Source organism: Oncorhynchus keta, chromosome 29 (genome assembly GCF_023373465.1).
Source record: "Oncorhynchus keta strain PuntledgeMale-10-30-2019 chromosome 29, Oket_V2, whole genome shotgun sequence".
Classification (NCBI taxonomy): Eukaryota; Metazoa; Chordata; class Actinopteri; order Salmoniformes; family Salmonidae; genus Oncorhynchus; species Oncorhynchus keta.
In genome coordinates, this window is record NC_068449.1 from 47,847,482 (window position 1) to 47,865,789 (window position 18,308).

Consider the following 18,308-nt stretch of genomic DNA (forward strand, 5'->3'; position numbering starts at 1 on the left):
AGAGAAGCCCTACAGCTGCCCCCAGTGTGAGAAGAGATTCTCCCACCAGCACCATCTGAAGATGCACCTGAAGGTCCACACGGGAGAAAGGCCAGTCAGAGAGTAACTACCTGAGGATACACCAGCAGAAAAAAACACTCCACTATAACATAGAAAGTAACCATTCCACTCGATAGCTTCTGACTTTTACATCAAACCCTGCATTAGACAACGATACATTTTCAATGTTGTCAGCAGAAAGATCTACAGATGCATTTTGAATAACGAGAGTAACAGATTTCAGTGTAGAATTTTTCTGGGTAGAAATTGCATCCAGACATTGTGATATATAAAGGCCTATATAAGCCTAAAAAGTCTGTTACATATTGTGTTTGTACTGTGTAGGCCAGGGATTCTCAACTGGGGGGGGGGGGTCGCACAAATATCCAGTAGTAAAGCGAATCCTGAAGAGAGTACCGAACCACTGCTTCCGACACAGGGAGGCATTGGCAGCGAAGGATATGGTGTCTGAGCTCCACGCCACTCTCCAGGATGTGATCAAGTGTGTCAACAATATCAAAAATAAAAGGTGTTACCAGTCCTTCTGCAGGGATATGGGGAGCGAGCACCAGCAGGTGCTTTATCATGCAGAGGTCCGCTGGCTTCCAGTGGTAAAGTGTTGGGTCGCTTTTATGAGCTTTGAGCCGAGATTGCTGTGTCTCTTTAGGAAAACAAGTAATCTCTGCACAAATATTTCGATTGGAAGGAATGGCTCACACAGTTTGCCTACCTGGCAGATAGTTTCGATCATCTGAATTCGCTCAAATTGTCAATGCAAGGGAGGGGGCACAATTGATTTGAACCGAGGGACAAAGTGGATGCCTTCAATATGAAGCTTACCGTTTGGTCAAATCATGTTTCTAACAGGAGTATTGACATGTTTCCCAATGCTGATTTAGAGATTCAGAATCTGATCAACAAAGCGCTCGGCGACACACTGAAAAAAAACATTAAACAGCATCTTGTCAAGCTGCCGGGAAAGTTTTGCGACTACTTCCCGGAGGAGAATAAGAGACAAGCCAACAAACTGAATTGTATTTTTTTTTTTTATAAAAAAAAAAACATTTAACCTTTATTTTTAACTAGGCAAGTCAGTTAAGAACAAATTCTTATTTACAATGATGGCCTACCCTGGCCAAACCAGGATGACGCTGGGCCAAACGGTGCGCCGGCCTATGGGACTCCCAATCACAGCCTGGACAGCCAGCATGACCTCCGAGTTGCCCTGTCAACCATTACCCCGAACTTCAATAAACTTATCAAACTGAAGAAACACCCCCAACTTTCCCACTGATACGCCACACACCCGCACACACACACAATAAATAAACAGGTTAATGAGTTATTGTTCACTAGGTTAATTATTATTGTTAATTAATTCTGACATTCATATTACATGTTATTGAACTGGTAAAAAAAAGTATACCTTTAATTTGAGGTCGACCGATTATGATATTTCAACGCCGATACCGATACCGATTATTGGAGGACCAAAAAAGCCGATGCTGATTTTTTGGGGGGGGAATAATGACAGCTACAACAATACTGAATTAACACTTATTTTAACTTAATATAATACATCAATAAAATCAATTTAGCCTCAAGTAAATAATGAAACATGTTCAATTTGGTTTAAATAATGGAAAAACAAAGTGTTGGAGAAGAAAGTAAAAGTGCAATATGTGCTATGTAAGAAAGCTAACGTTTCAGTTCCTTGCTCAGAACATGAGAACATATGAAAGCTGGTGGTTCCTTTCAACATGAGTCTTCAATATTCCCAGGTAAGAAGTTTTAGGTTGTAGTTATTATAGGAATTATAGGACTATTTCCCTCTATACCATTTGTATTTCATTAACCTTTGACTATTGGATGTTCTTATATGCACTTTAGTATTGCCAGTGTAACAGTATAGCTTCCATCCCTCTCCTCGCTCCTTCCTGGGCCTGAACCAGCAACACAACGACAACAGCCACCATCAAAGCACCTTTACCCATGCAGAGCAAGGGGAACAACTACTAGAAGGCTCAGAGCGAGTGACGTTTGAAACGCTATTAGCGCGCGCTAACTAGCTAGCCATTTCACTTCGGTTACACCAGCCTCATCTCGGGAGTTGATAGGCTTGAAATCGTAAACAGCGCAATGCTTGACGCACAACGAAGAGCTGCTGGCAAAACGCACGAAAGTGCTGATTGAATGAATGTTTACGCACCTGCTTCTGCCTACCACCGCTCAGTCAGATACTTGTATGCTTCTATGCTCAGTCAGATTATATGCAATGCAGGACACGCTAGATAATATCTAGTAATATCATCAACCACGTATAGTTAACTAGTGATTATGATTGATTGTTTTTTATAAGATAAGTTTAATGCTAGCTAGCAACTTACCATGGCTTACTGCATTCGCGTACAGGCAGTCTCCTTGTGGAGTGCAATGAGAGAGAGGCAGGTCATTATTGCGTTGGACTAGTTAACTGTAAGGTTGCAAGATTGGATCCCCCGAGCTGACAAGGTGAAAATCTGTCGTTCTGCCCCTGAACAAGGCAGTTAACCCATCGTTCTTAGGCCGTCATTGAAAATAAGAATGTGTTCTTAACTGACTTGCCTAGTTAAATAAAGGTATAATTTTATTTTTTTTATCGTCAAATCGGCGCCCAAAAATACAGATTTCTGATTGTTATGAAAACTTGAAATCGGCCCTAATTAATCGACCATTCCGATGAATCGGCCGACCTCTACCTTTCATCAAACTTTAAGGTTGTGAAACTATTCACATGGTAATTGATGATTAAGAATTCCTAATGATTGCTGTTTTTTCTATTTTAAAAACTGGCATGTGTTGCTGTTCATTAACATTATTGGACTGGTGTTAATGTCATGTTCTGAGTCGGATAATGTATTACACCCCACTCCTGAACTGGTCTCCTAATTAAAATGGCTTATTCTCTTGAATTTACAATATTTTTTTTCTCAGTTAATATGGCTGTCTAATTACTTTCTTTAATACCACAATAGTAGCCTGTTGAGACAGTCTATTTTGCAAGTGAAGCCAGCCCAAGAAAGCAAGTGGCAATACAACATTACAGAATGTAATCATCATCAACAGTCCATAATATTGGGTCGCGACTCAATTGTCATTGTAAGATTTGTCCCCAGGCAAAACCAGTTGAGAACCACTGGTGTAGGCTATAATGAAATAGGCATTTGTGAACATCATACTTTCATTCCACTACAGAATTTTTTCTCTAGAGACACTTTTAATGAGAAAATGTATGCAGTTTATCAAGTTTATTTAGATTTTTTGTTGAGACCTGTATGTGTGGTTTTCATATGGTGTATTTAAAACTTGTTCACTTTTAATAAACACAAAATTTTGACTTTTCATTTGAAGACTTATATTGTCACTCTTTAATATACCTCACATCTGATCTCACCCTATTCTGCATATACCCAGCAGCGATTTATAACCAATATACACTTAACTATAAATAAATATACCCCCACACTAACAAACACCTACTGTACACAAACTATTTATTAACAAAAGTAGTGCACTGGGCCTTTAATAGTTCTGTATTAGTGGAAGGATTTGATATTTGTCCAGGACCACCACCCCCATTTGGTGAAAACAATTGCAGCACCCTCCCCCAGGTTTTACTGATGAGGACTTTGTACTTATTTTTACCCACAACATCATATTTATGTCCACCATAATGGGTTTAACAACAATTCAGTAATCCTGTTGTCACGGTTTTCATGTGATGAAGGAGAGTCGGACCAAACTGCAGCGTGTATATTGCGATCCATGTTTAATCACACAACGTAACACGAATCCAAAACACAAACTCTACAAAACAATAAACGTAGTGAAAACCGAAACAGCCTTAACTGGTGCAAACTAACACAGACTAAGGACATCAAGACACTCAGGACAATCACCCACAATACAACCAAAGAATATGGCTGCCTAAATATGGTTCCCAATCAGAGACAACGATAAGCACCTGCCTCTGATTGAGAACCACTCCAGACAGCCATAGACTTTGCTAGATAACCCCACTAGCTACAATCCCAAATACATACACACCAAAACCCCAAGACAAAACACACCACAATACAAAAACTCCATGCCACACCCTGGCCTGACCCAATACATGAAGAAAAACACAAAATACTTAGACCAGGGCGTGACAGAACCCCCCTAAGGTGCGGACGCCCGAACGCACCTCAAAACAATAGGGAGGGTCCGGGTGGGCGTCTGTCCATGGTGGCGGCTCCGGCGCGGGACGTGGAACCCGCTCAGTCAATGTCTTAGTCCCCTCTCCTCGCGTCCCTGGATAGACCACCCTCGCCGCCGACCATGGCCTAGTAGTCCTCACCCAGAACCCCACTGGACTGAGGAGCAGATCGGGACTGAAGGACAGCTCGGGACTGAAGGACAGCTCGGGACTGAGGGGAAGCTCGGGAGTGAGGGGAAGCTCGGGAGTGAGAGAAAGCTCGGGAGTGAGAGGAAGCTCGGGAGTGAGAGGAAGCTCGGGAGTGAGAGGAAGCTCGGGAGTGAGAGGAAGCTCGGGAGTGAGAGGAAGCTCAGGCAGGTTGATGGATCTACCAGATCCTGGCTTGTTGGTGGTTCCGGCAGATCCTGGCTGACTGGCGGATCCTGGCTGACTAGCAGATCTGGCAGATCCTGGCTGACTGGCGGATCCTGGCCGACGGGCACTTCTGGCGGATCCTGGCTGACTAGCAGATCTGGCGGATCCTGGCTGACTGGCGGATCCTGGCTGACTGGCGCTGGGCAGACTGGCGGCGCTGGGCAGAGGGGCTCTGGCGGCTCTGGGCTGTGGGGCTCTGGCGCCGGACAGGCGGGAGACTCCGGCAGCGGCGCCGGACAGGCGGGAGACTCCAGCAGCGGCGCCGGACAGGCGGGAGACTCCAGCAGCGCAGGAGAGGCGAGGCGCACTATAGGCCTGATGCGTGGTGCTGGCACTGGTGGTACTGGGCCGAGGATACGCACAGGAAGCCTGGTGCGGGGAGCTGCTACCGGAGGGCTGGGGTGTGGAGGTGGTACTGGATAGACCGGACCGTGCAGGCGCACTGGAGCTCTTGAGCACCGAGCCTGCCCAACCTTACCTGGTTGAATACTCTCGGTCGCCCTGCCAGTGCGGAGAGGTGGAATAGCCCGTACTGGGCTATGTAGGCGAACCGGAGACACCGAGCGCAAGGCTGGTGCCATTTAAGCCGGCCCAAGGAGATGCACTGGGGACCAGATGTGTAGAGCCGGCTTCATGGCATTTGGCTCGATGCTCAATCTAGCCCGGCCGATACGCGGAGCTGGAATATACCGCACCGGGCTATGCACCCGCACTGGGGACACCGTGCGCACCACTGCATAACACGGTGCCTGCCCGGTCTCTCTAGCCCCCCGGTAAGCACAGGGAGTTTGCGCAGGTCTCCTACCTGGCGTTGCCATACTCCCTGTAAGCCCCCCCCAATAAATTTTTGGGGCTGATTCCCGGGCTTCCGTCCGCGCCGTCGTGCTTGCTTCGCCAACCTCATTCTCCTGTAACCTTCCGCGCACTGCTCCATCGAATCCCAGGCGGGCTCCGGCACTCTCCCTGGGTCGACCGCCCACCTGTCCATCTCCTCCCAAGAAGTATAGTCCATACTGTACTCCTCTTTGGGCTGCTCCTGTTTCCTCTTTTCCTGCTGCACCTTTGGACGGCTACACTCCCCTGGTTTAGCCCAGGGTCCTCTCCCGTCAAGGATTTCCTCCCATGTCCAGAAATCCTTAATACGCAGCTCCTCTTTGGGCTGCTCCTGCCTGTTGACACGCTGCTTGGTCCGTTTACGGTGGGTGATTCTGTCACAGTTTTCATGTGGTGAAGGAGAGTCGGACCAAACTGCAGCGTGTATATTGCGATCCATGTTTAATCACACAACGTAACACAAATCCAAAACACAAACTCTACAAAACAATAAATGTAGTGAAAACCGAAACAGCCTTAACTGGTGCAAACTAACACAGACTAAGGACATCAAGACACTCAGGACAATCACCCACAATACAACCAAAGAATATGGCTGCCTAAATATGGTTCCCAATCAGAGACAACGATAAGCACCTGCTTCTGATTGAGAACCACTCCAGACAGCCATAGACTTTGCTAGATAACCCCACTAGCTACAATCCCAAATACATACACACCAAAACCCCAAGACAAAACACACCACAATACAAAAACTCCATGCCACACCCTGGCCTGACCCAATACATGAAGAAAAACACAAAATACTTAGACCAGGGCGTGACACCTGTAAATACGGTGTAGGACTCAATAATCTGTATCATCTGTCTCTTCCAGGAGGAGGAGGCTCCAAAGGTGCTGCTGATCAAGGAGGAGGGGTATGAGGAGGGTCTGGGGAACTCTGAGGGGAACATGGTCATGGAGGACAACAAGACTCCACCTCCTCTTGAACCCACAGAGGAACTAGCTGAGCAGCACAGGACCGCACACAGTTTTACTGAGGTGAGCCCACTGAACTACTGTCTGAATGGTATTATGGGGGTGCCACAGGGTTCATTTCTCGGGCCGACTCTTTTCTCTGTATATATAAATTATGTCTCTCTTACTGCTGGTGATTTTCTGATTCACCTCTACGCAGACGACACCATTGTGTATACTTCTGCCCCTTCTTTGGACACTGTGTTAACAAACCTCCAGACGAGCTTCAATGCCATACAACACTCCTTCCGTGGCCTCCAACTGCTCTTAAATGGTAGTAAAATTAAATTCATACTCTTCAACCGATTGCTGCCCTCACCCGCCCGCCTGACTAGTATCACTACTCTGGACGGTACTGACGTAGAATATGTGGACAACTACAAATACCTAGGTGTCTGGTTAGACTGTAAACTCTCCTTCCAGACTCACATTAAGCATCTCCAATCCAAAATTGTTTCTAGAATCGGCTTCCTATTTCTCAACAAAGCATCCTTCACTCATGCTGCTAAACATACCCTCGTAAAACGGACTATCCTACCGATCCTTGACTTCGGCGATGTCATTTGCAAAATAGTCTCCAACACTCTACTCAGCAAATTGGATGTAGTCTATCACAGTGCCATCTGTTTTTCCACCAAAGCCCCATATACTACCCACCACTGCGACCTGTGTGCTCTCGTTGGCTGGGCCTCGCTTAATATTCGTCGCCAAACCCACTGGCTCCAGGTCATCTATAAGTCTTTGCTAGGTAAAGCCCTGCCTTATCTCAGCTCACTGGTCACCATAGCAATACCCACCCGTAGCACACGCTCCAGCAGGTATATTTCACTGGTCATCCCCAAAGCCAATTCCTCCTTTGGCCGCCTTTCCTTCCACTTCTCTGCTGCCAATGACTGGAACGAATGGCAAAAATCACTGAAGCTGGAGACTTATTTCTCCCTCACTAACTTTAAGCATCAGCTGTCAGAGCAGCTTACCGATCACTGCACCTGTACACAGCCCATCTGTAAATAGCCCACCCAACTACCTCATTCCCCAAATTGTTATTTATTTTTGCTCTTTTTGCACCCCAGTATCTCTACTTGCACATCATCATCTGCACATCTATCACTCCAATGTTCTTGCTAAATTGTCATTATTTTGCCACTATGGCCTATTTATTTCCTTACCTCCATAATCTTACTACATTTGCACCCACTGTATAAACATTTTTCTATTTTTTTTTTTCTATTGTGTTATTGACTGTACTTTTGTTTATTCCATGTGTAACTCTGTGTTGTTGTTTTTGCTGCACTGCTTTGCTTTATCTTGACCAGGTCTCAGTTGTAAATGAGAACTTGTTCTCAACTAAATAAAGGTGAAATAAAAATGTAAAAATGAGGTCAGGTCCCATATCAAAAAGATTAGGAGTGTTGATCTAGGATCAATTTAGCCTTTTAGATCATAATGAATAAGATTATATGGAAAGATCCTAGATCAGTACTCCTATTCTGAGGCTCTTTGTGGATCTGAGCCCAGCTCTTGATTGATTTAGTCAAAAAGGGCGACTGCACTTCCTGATTTGGCCTTGTTTTTCATCAATGCGCAATGCTAGCGGCCATGACTGAAGGCAACAAGAGTTGTCTTCAGGGTGTGTTTTGATCAGTGGAGGCTCCTCAGAGGGGGAAGGGAGAGGACCTTCCTCAGTGAATTTCATAAAAATACAAATAGTGAAACAATAAAATTTCTCCTTTTTTAGATAACTATACCAAATATATTCACATATCACCAAATAATTGATTAAAACACACTGTTTTGCAATGAAGGTCTACAGTAGCCTCAACAGCACTCTCTTGGGTAGCACCATGGTGTAGCCGGAGGACAGCTAGTTTCTGTCCTCCTCTAAACAGTTATTATTTATTTATTTAAATAATTTTGTACTTTTAACCCTTTTTCTCCCCAATTTCATGGGATCCAAACAAGAAAACGACCCAACCAACACGAAACACGACCCAACCAAGCCGCACTGCTTCTTGACATAATGCCCGCTTAACCCGGAAGCCAGCCACACCAATGTGTCGGAGGAAACACCGTACACCTGGGGACCATGTCCGCGTGCATGCGCCCCGCCTGCCACAGTAGTCGCTAGAGCGCGATGGGACAAGGACATCCCTGCCGGCCAAACCCTCCACTAACCCAGACGATGCTGGGCCAATTGTGCACCACCCCATGCGTCTCGAGGTTGCGGCCGGCTGCGACAGAGGCTGGAGTCGAACTGGAGCATGGGCTCGAACTGCGATGCAGTGCCTTAGTCCATTGCGCCACTCTGGAGGCCCCTCTGAACAATTTTGAACAAATTCATTTCTTAAAAAATTAGGGAGAAGTAAGAGAGAGAGAGCTAGTTATATTTAGTTGTATTTCTTTCCACTTTCACTTATCTAGCTCGCTAGCGAATGCAGCTAGCTAGCTAGTTTAGCATACTCAAACACCCGGCTCAAACAGCAAGGGATACTATGTTAGCTAGGCTATCACTGGAACTCTTCTGAGTCAAGGTAAGCTTTTGGTTTTATAAATGTATTGCCACCGGGGCCTGCCGGTGTAACTGCTAAACTGCTTGCTGTACACTGTAACGTAGCTGGTTTAATAACGCATAAGTTATAGTAGCTAGCTATGTTGACTATGACGTTAGGTGACAACTATGTAGGCTGTGTGTAGCGGTCTAGCAGTTATGGAATGAAGGTTTGGCTTGGAAAGGTTTGGAGAAAAAATGTTTTTGTCTGGTCACATACAGCTGTTGTGTTGTGCATTGAAGTCCACAAGCGAAGGGAAAAGTTGCGAGGACGAGAGCGCAAAGATGCGAGTAGGTATTATAGTAGGAATTATACACTGAGCAAATTATCATCTTTTTTTGTATGTAGCTGCTATGAAAGGGAACTGTGTTTGCAGTGATCAGGGGTGTATTCATTCCGCCGATTCTGTTGAAAAACATTTTTTTAACTGAAGCAAACGGAACGAAACGGGGATAACCATACCTTAATTTGTCCAATAGAAACTCTCATTTGCAACTGTAGGACTAATGACTACACCCTAGATCTAGATGCAGGCAAGAGTGTGCAAGGCTGTATTGAATGTGTCAACTGTCTGGATTACTCAGATTTTTATCTTGACCTATTGTAGCAACCTCATGATGGGTATATAGACAATTTGAGTATCAGGTAGTATCCTAAACCTGTCGATTGTTACATTGAGCTGGACGAATAAAATACGAATGACAGTCATTCAATATGTTGTAATAGAAAAGGCCATGATCATAAAAAGAATCCTCTCAAATGGCACTGACTGTCACTGGATTTGATATGGTTGTTTCTTTGCCATTAAATCACAACAAACAAGGGCAGTAGTGAGTACAGCGAGGTAAGCTAAGCTAGTTTTGCTATGAAGAGAACAAAGTTTTGAAGTTGAGGCCTTTCTCCCCCGACGGTCAGCTAATTGACCCTTCGCTTAGCCTCGCCCTAGGATTTTGGGTAACCAATCGCAGTGCTCCAATGGATTTAAACTGTTGTCAAGTCCTCGGACAAGCTCATGCTTACATTGCATGAAAGTCAGTGAGGGCTATGGCAAAGTGGTCTTGTGATAATTGTTTGTGTTTCTGCTGGTCAGAGGCAGCAGGCGCTCCACGTTAAACGAATGGGGACAAGAGAGGTGAATTGTTTTGCTCTCGAGGAAGGGTGCCAGTGAGAGGAGTGATTACTGGGGTAGGGGTAAATGTGAAAGTTGACCAACTGAAGGGGAAGATTCCCGGTGTTTATAATGCTCATCATTTGGTGCAACACAAACAGGGAGGGTGAGTGGTGAAACAGAAGAGTCGCTGTCTGTCCTTTTGAGTTTTGATGTTGTGTCTTTGCCCGACAAAGGGATGTTAGAATTAGTAAGTTATCCCATACAAGCTTTTGTGCCAAATACGTTATGTTGTTACAGGTGTCAAGCTTAAGTGCAGTGGCAGCAGAGTCTAGGAGGGAGGTTCCTAGATGTTAGAAGTGTGCAGAAGGGCATTATACAAAGGAATGTGTAGCATTGGGGAAGGTAGTGGTATGTGTTAATTGTAGGGGTGCCCATGGGGCTGGGCATCAGAAATGTCCGGTGCGAGAGAGGCAGGTTGAGGTTTCCAGGGTTAGAGTAGTGCAGAAGTTGTCATATGCTGAGGCAGTGAAGAAAGTAGAGGAAGATGGGTCAAGGGGGAGGGATCCTTAGAAGAGTGGTGTGAGTAGTAGATCTGTACCAGTACTGAGGGGTAGGGCAACAAGTGATATATGTTTCAGTAAGATTGGATTTTTGGCATTTACAGCAATGGTTATCAAATGTACTGTAGGGATGGAAAGTCACAGAAAATGGAGGTGGTGGCAGATTCAGAGAGATATTTGGGTGTGCAAGACTTGACATCAGAAGAGTTACAGGGTGTGTTAAGTGGTGGTGTCCCATCCTTTCAGGCTGTTGGCCTGAGGTAGCACGAAATTGTTTTAAATAGTGGAGAAGGGTGGTGGTTTTTAGTGAGTGTAGGTTTAGATGGTATGGTATTTGTTGATTTATATATTATATAAACTCAACAAAAAAGAAACAGCCCTTTTTCAGGACCCTGTCTTTCAAAGATCAATCGTAAAAATCCAAATAACTTCACAGATCTTCATTGTAAAGGGTTTAAACACTGTTTCCCATGCTTGTTCAATGAACCATAAACAATTAATGAACATGCACCTGTGGAATGGTCGTTAAAACACTAACAGCTTACAGACGGTAGGCAATTAAGGTAACAGTTATGAAAACTTAGGACACTAAAGACGCCTTTCTACTGACTCTGAAAAACACCAAAAGAAAGATGCCCAAGGTCCCTGCTCATCTACATGAACGTGCCTTAGACATGCTGCAAGGAGGCATGTGGACTGCAGATGTGGCCAGGGCAATAGATTGCAATGTCTGTACTGTGAGACGCCTAAGACAGCGCAACAGGGAGACAGGACGGACAGCTGATCGTCTTCGCAGTGGCAGACCACGTGTAACAAAACCTGCACAGGATCGGTACATCCGAAAATCACACCTGCGGGACAGGTACAGGATGGCAACAACAACTGCACCAAGTTACACCAGGAACGCACAATCCCTCCATCGTTGCTCAGACTGTCCGAAATAGGCTGAGAGAGGCTAGACTGAGGGCTTGTAGGCCTGTTGTAAGCCAGGTCCTCACCAGACATCACCGGCAACAACGTTGTCTATGGGCACAAACCCACCGTTGCTGGACCAGACAGGACTGGCAAAAAGTGCCCTTCACTGACGAGTCGCGTTTTTCTCTCACCAGGGGTGATGGTCGGATTCGCATTTATCATCGAAGGAATGAGCGTTACACCGAGGCCTGTACTCTGGAGTGGAATCGATTTGGAGGTGGAGGGTCTGTCATGGTCTGTGACGGTGTGTCACAGCATCATCGGACTGAGCTTGTTGTCATTGCAGGCAACGCTGTGCTTTACAGAGAAGACATCCTCCCTCATGTGGTACCCTTCCTGCAGGCTCATCATGACATGACCCTCCAGCATGATAGAGATCCTGGGTTCAAGTCCAGGCTCTATCGGGAGACCCATGGGGCGGCGCACAATTGGGCCAGCGTAGTCTGGGTTAGGGGAGGTTTTTGGCCAACAGGGATGTCCTTGTTCCATCGCGCACTAGCGACTCCTGTGGAGAGCCGGGCGCAGTGCATGCTGACACAGTCGCCATGTGTACGGTGTTTCCTCCTACACATTGGTGTGGCTGTCTTCTGGGTTAAGTGGGCATTGTGTCAAGTAGCAGTGCGGCTTGGTTGGGTTGTGTTTTGGAGGATGTACAGCTCTTGACCTTCGCCTCTCCCGTGTAGACTGTAACTACCAATTGGATACCACGAAATTGGGGGTAAAAAAAATAAGATATATATATATAATAAAAAAATGTCTCTAACTTAATTTGAAAATATCTACAAAAAAAAATACATTTGAAAAGATTAGATCAATTTACCACAAAATAATTTTGTTGAAATATCTCCAAAAGTTCTTCCGCAGGTACATTGAAAGCCAGGGAAAATGTTGGGAAAATAATTTGGTGATATCTTGCGGTCTTTATGTGAATTTACAAGGGGGTGGTCAGTTACCCCCAACTACCATTTATTGTATTTTTTTTAAAGAGCAGCTTATGAACTGCACACACACCAAAAACCCTGTTGTTTTGACAAGTGGCAATGAAACCACTGATATCGATTGGGGGGAAATCAGGTTGTACACACTGTTGAAACTAACACAGCTAAAACAAACACTGGAGATATTTGTTAGATCCAGTGGTGACCCATCATTCAGGGCAGGTGGGGCTCAAAACTGTTTTGAGCCCCACATTTTTAGAAAATAATTTGGTCTATTTTCCCCTTAATTTCGCCTACTGTTCTGACTTGGTGCGGCACATGTAGCCTATAACTTGTTTTAGAGAAATGTAATCATCGAAAATTGTAAGAGCTTTCATTATCTGCTTATATGCCCCATTTATTTATCCTACAGTTCTGACTTGGTGTACACAGAGAATACTGTAAGAAAGGCCCATGTTCTGAATTCTGTCACTGTACATGCTCACTCGCTCATTAATGTCTTAATTGAAATTACGGAATGCCTTTTATCTGCTCGTCCCCTTATGCCATAGTTTGTACATCTCAATTGTCAGTAGAAACCACATTTGTTTAAGCAAGTCAGCCAAATCAGCTATGCCCCACCAAGATTTACATGCTAAAATTGCCACTGGTTAGAGAAAAACCTGCAGAAGACAGTCAGCTACATTTTCGAGTGATGCATTTTGATTTGGGGGTCGCCAAAAATGGAAAGAGAAACGCACCACTTATTTCTCGATATCATTTTGAAATCAATTGCACGAGAGTGGGCAGATGAGGATGTGACATTTTCTAAAGATCGTTCACCGGGTGGATGTTTCTTTATTGTGACAAATAATAATGGAAACGGTGTTTTTTTAAAATAAATTATTGGCAAATAATTTTGAAGGTACGTGGTGGCATGTGATGTCAACATGTAGGCCTTACTATGAAGCACAACTCCACATTTAATTCTAAATGCCTACTGCCGGCTAAATCTATTTTTCAACTATAAAAATAATGTTTCTTTGCAGGCTATTTGTCCTGACTTTCAAGAATTGCTGAATTGCTTTTCTGGTCGGCTGAATGCAATTTTAAACCGTACAATTATTTGCAATGCAAGTTTCACCATGGCACTTACCGCAGCGATACTTTGCCACATGATAATTATTACAATATGGCAAATATGAGTACATTCTTGCATTCTATCCATGCTGGCTTTCGTGAGCTACCTGAGACATGAAAGAGATAGCCTGTATTCCCTCCCACCTATCGCCAATTTATTAATGCACAATTTGCCTAAATGGGCAATGGAAACACTTCACCCACTACATTTTTTGTCAACACTTTATTTTATAGGAATGACGTCATTTACTTCCACCCGTTTTAATTGACACAATGGAAACGCACCTTAGTAGGCAATTGTCGCATCTATTTTCAATGTACACTTTCTAAATGTCAACAAAATATCACAGGACAAGTTGATGGAAAGAAACATTGCTAGGTTGGCTGCTAGTTAAGTGATAATTTGACTGTCTAATCCATGTACTGGTGTGAGGACAGCGACTTTTATAGAGAGACCGCCCTGAAATGTTCCTGCTATTTTCCGGTCATTTAATTAACTCTGCATTCTAAGTCCTGTGCATCCCAGTGTGTGTGACAAAAGCAATTGTACAAAACCAAACATATTCATCTGTTTTGAGCAATCAATCGTATGTCATCTTGATGATTAAACCTTTATACTAACATCACCAATCTGAGGTAAAAAGGACGTGTAAAACATTTTATGGTGTGGAAATGCAAGCTTGTGTAAGGTTGTAACACAAACTGTCCACATGAGGGAAATTAGCGCAATATACAGTAATTTAATATGGCAAAAATAATTTAAGATGTCAATTTAAAATTATGGTATATATTGCCCACTCAGAAACTATTGCAACAATGACATCTATTTCTCACTCATTTAACCATTTGGAGAGTTTGGTACTCTTTGGTATATAGCCTCATTATTGTTATTTAATTAACTGTTATTTTTCTTAACTGCATTGTTGGTTAAGGGCTTGTATGTAAGTATTTCACGGTATGATCTACACTTGTTGTATTCGGTGCATATGTCATATAAAATGTTATTTAATTTTGAAAAATGCTCCTAAATACAATTTAACCAGGTGCTCTAGACTAAGAGCCTCCAACGCGTCTGTGCAGCAGCCTGAACGTTTGATGTCCCTAGTCGATTTTAGCTTCCTACGGTATCATTCCCCTTTTTATCTTTGGTATCATAGCCAGCCTGGCTCGCTAGCATTATCAAATAATTTTGTATAACCAAAAGTCCCTAGTACCAGTTATCTACATAGCGAATTACTCACCAACACCAGTGGTTTGATGGTTGACATGCAGCAGATATGACCGTGTCGGATGTAATCCATTCCTGGCCATATTGTTGAAATGCACTAGAAGTTTGCATCATCTTTATATAAGGCCATTTTCACTCCTATTTGCCGTGCTTTGGACCCATATGAGCTGGGGGGGACGTGTTGTCTCTGGGCAATTGGGCATCATTGGCAAAAGTGGGCAAGTAAAGTAATCCAAACCAACCCTCCAGTAAGTCGTGACGAACTCACTAACAAAACTCCGTTTTGGACGAGACTGACTTTATGACCAAAATGATCATATTTACACTTTGTAGTCAATTTTGACACTAGAATGACTGTCATATCGATGCCACATATGCCTTTTAAAAACAGAGAAGTTGGTTCTAAGCTAAGGGGTTGACCTTCAAGTGTGGGATCATGCCTTTAAATTATCAAACCATTAAAGAGTGTCAAGTAATCAAATCAACTAACATCTTTGTATAGTACTCATTGAAATCCCTCATTGCTCAATCAGAAGATGCTCCATAGCAGGGTGCTCATATCAGATGTATTGATCCAACATCCTCTCACTCTGTATCTCTTACAGTCAGTAGACATGGAGGATGGGAAGCCTGATCTTCTGCTGGTCAAAGAGGAGACAATAGAAGACGGACCAGAGAGCATTGACCTGCTAAGTGAACTAAAGATGGGGGAGCAAGGTAAGGTTGACATACAGTGCATTCAGAAAGTACTCAGACTCCTTCACATTTTCCACATTTTGTTACGTTACAGCCTTATATTAAAATTGATTACATTTTTTTCATCAATCAATACACAATACCCCATAATAACAAAGCAAAAACATGTTTAGACATTTTTGCAAATATATTAAAATAATAAAATATCTCACATTTACGTAAGTATTCAGACCCTTTACTCTGTACTTTGTTGAAGCACCTTTGGCAGCGATTACAGTCTTCTTGGGTATGACACTAAAAGCTTGGCACACCAGTATTTGGGTAGTTTCTTCCGTTCTTCTCTGCAGATCCTCTCAAGCTCTTCCAGGTTGGATGGGGAGCCTCACCGCACAGCTATTTTCAGGTCTCTCTAGAGACGTTAGATTGGGTTCAAGTCCGGGCTCTGGCTGGGCCATTCAAGGACATTGAGACTTTTCCCGAAGCCACTCTTGCTGTGTGCTTAGGGTCGATGTCCTGTTTGAAGGTAAACCTTCGCCCAAGTCTGAGGTCCTGGGCGCTCTGGAGCAGGTTTTCATCAAGGATCTCTGTACTTTTCTCCGTTCATTTTTCCCTCGATCCTGACTAGTTTCCCAGTCCATGCCACTGAAAAACATCCCACAGCATGATGCTGCCACCACCATGCTTCACCGTAGGGATGGTATTGGCCAGGTGATGAGTGGTGCCTAGTTTCCTCCAGACATGACACTTGCATTCAGGCCAAATTGTTCAATCTTGGTTTCATCAAACTAGAGAATCTTGTTTCTCATGGTTAGAGTCCTGTAGGTGCCTTTTGGCAAACTGCAAACGGGCTGTCATATGCCTTTTACTGAGGAATGGCTTCCGTCTGGCCACTCTACCATAAAGGCCTGATTGGAGGAGTGCTGCAGAGATGGTTGTCCTTCTGGAAGGTTCTCCCATCTCCACAAAGGAACTCTAGAGCTCTGTCAGAGTAACCATTGGGTTCTTGGTCACCTCCCTGACCCAAGGCCCTTCTTCCCCGATTGCTCAGTTTGACCGGGTGGCCAACTCTAGGAAAAGTCTTGGTGGTTCCAAACTTTTTCCATTTAAGAATGATGGAGGCCACTGTGTCCTTGGAGACCTTCAATTCTGCAGACATTTTTTTGTACCCTTCCCCAGATCTGTGCCTAGACACAATCCTGTCTCGGAGCTCTATGGACAATTCCTTCGACCTCTTGGCTTGGTTTTTGCTCTGACATGCACTGTCAACTGTGGGACCTTATATAGACAGGTGTGTGCCTTTCCAAATAATGTTCAATCAACTGAATTTACCACAGGTGGACTCCAATCAAGTTGTAGACACATCTCAGGATGATCAATGGAAACAGGATGCACCTGAGCTCAATTTCAAGTCTCATAGCAAAGGGTCTGAATACTTATGTAAATAAGGTATCTGTTTTTTTTTATTATTTTTTATACATTTGCAAGAATTGATAAAAAACTGTTTTTGCTTTGTCATTATGGGGTATTGTATAGATTGATGAGGGAAAATGTTTATTTAATACAGTTTAGAATAAGGCTGTAACGTAACAAAATGTGGAAAAAGTGAAGGGGTCTGAATACTTTCCAAATGCACTGTACATTTAGCCTACATACAGTAATAGAAGGCTGCAGGCCCAGACGGCATCCCCAGCCGCGCCCTCAGAGCATGCGCAGACCAGCTGGCCGGTGTGTTTACGGACATATTCAATCAATCCCTGATACCAGTCTGCTGTTCCCACATGCTTCAAGAGGGCCACCATTGTTCCTGTTCCCAAGAAAGCTAAGGTAACTGAGCTAAACGACTACCGCCCCCGTAGCACTCACTTCCGTCATCATGAAGTGCTTTGAGAGACTAGTCAAGGACCATATCACCTCCACCCTACCTGACACCCTAGACCCACTCCAATTTGCTTACCGCCCAAATAGGTCCACAGACGATGCAATCTCAACCACACTGCACACTGCCCTAACCCATCTGGACAAGAGGAATACCTATGTGAGAATGATGTTCATCGACTACAGCTCAGCATTTAACACCATAGTACCCTCCAAACTCGTCATCAAGCTTGAGACCCGGGGTCTCGACCCCGCCCTGTGCAACTGGGTACTGGACTTCCTGACGGGCCGCCCCCAGGTGGGGAGGGTAGGTAACAACATCTCCACCCCTCTGATCCTCAACACTGGGGCTCCACAAGGGTGTGTTCTGAGCCCTCTCCTGTACTCCCTGTTCACCCACAACTGCGTGGCCATGCACGCCTCTAACTCAATCATCAAGTTTGCGGACAACACAACAGTGGTAGGCTTGATTACCAAAAACGACGAGACGGCCTACAGGGAGGAGGTGAGGGCCCTCGGAGTGTGGTGTCAGGAAAATAACCTCACACTCAACGTCAACAAAACTAAGGAGATGATTGTGGACTTCAGGAAACAGCAGAGGGAACACCCCTAACTACATCGATGGAACAGTAGTGGAGAGGGTAGCAAGTTTTTAAGTTCCTCGGCATACACATCACAGACAAACTGAATTGGTCCACTCACACAGACAGCATCGT

At 44.3% G+C, this 18,308-nt stretch overlaps 1 protein-coding gene across 6 annotated transcripts in view; it reads left to right on the forward strand.

Moving 5' to 3' along the window:
- LOC118361895 (zinc finger protein 8-like) overlaps positions 1 to 18,308 on the forward strand; it is a 159,995-nt gene that overhangs the window by 71,518 nt on the left and 70,169 nt on the right. For 2 of the 6 annotated variants that reach the window (XR_008085473.1, XR_008085472.1), the window contains exons 4-5: positions 6,401 to 6,565; positions 15,627 to 15,738. The exons of the other annotated variants lie outside the window; for them this stretch is intronic. The gene's annotated coding sequence lies outside the window, so the exon portion shown is untranslated. The remainder of the gene's footprint in view (positions 1 to 6,400; positions 6,566 to 15,626; positions 15,739 to 18,308) is intronic. 6 annotated transcript variants of the gene reach the window in all.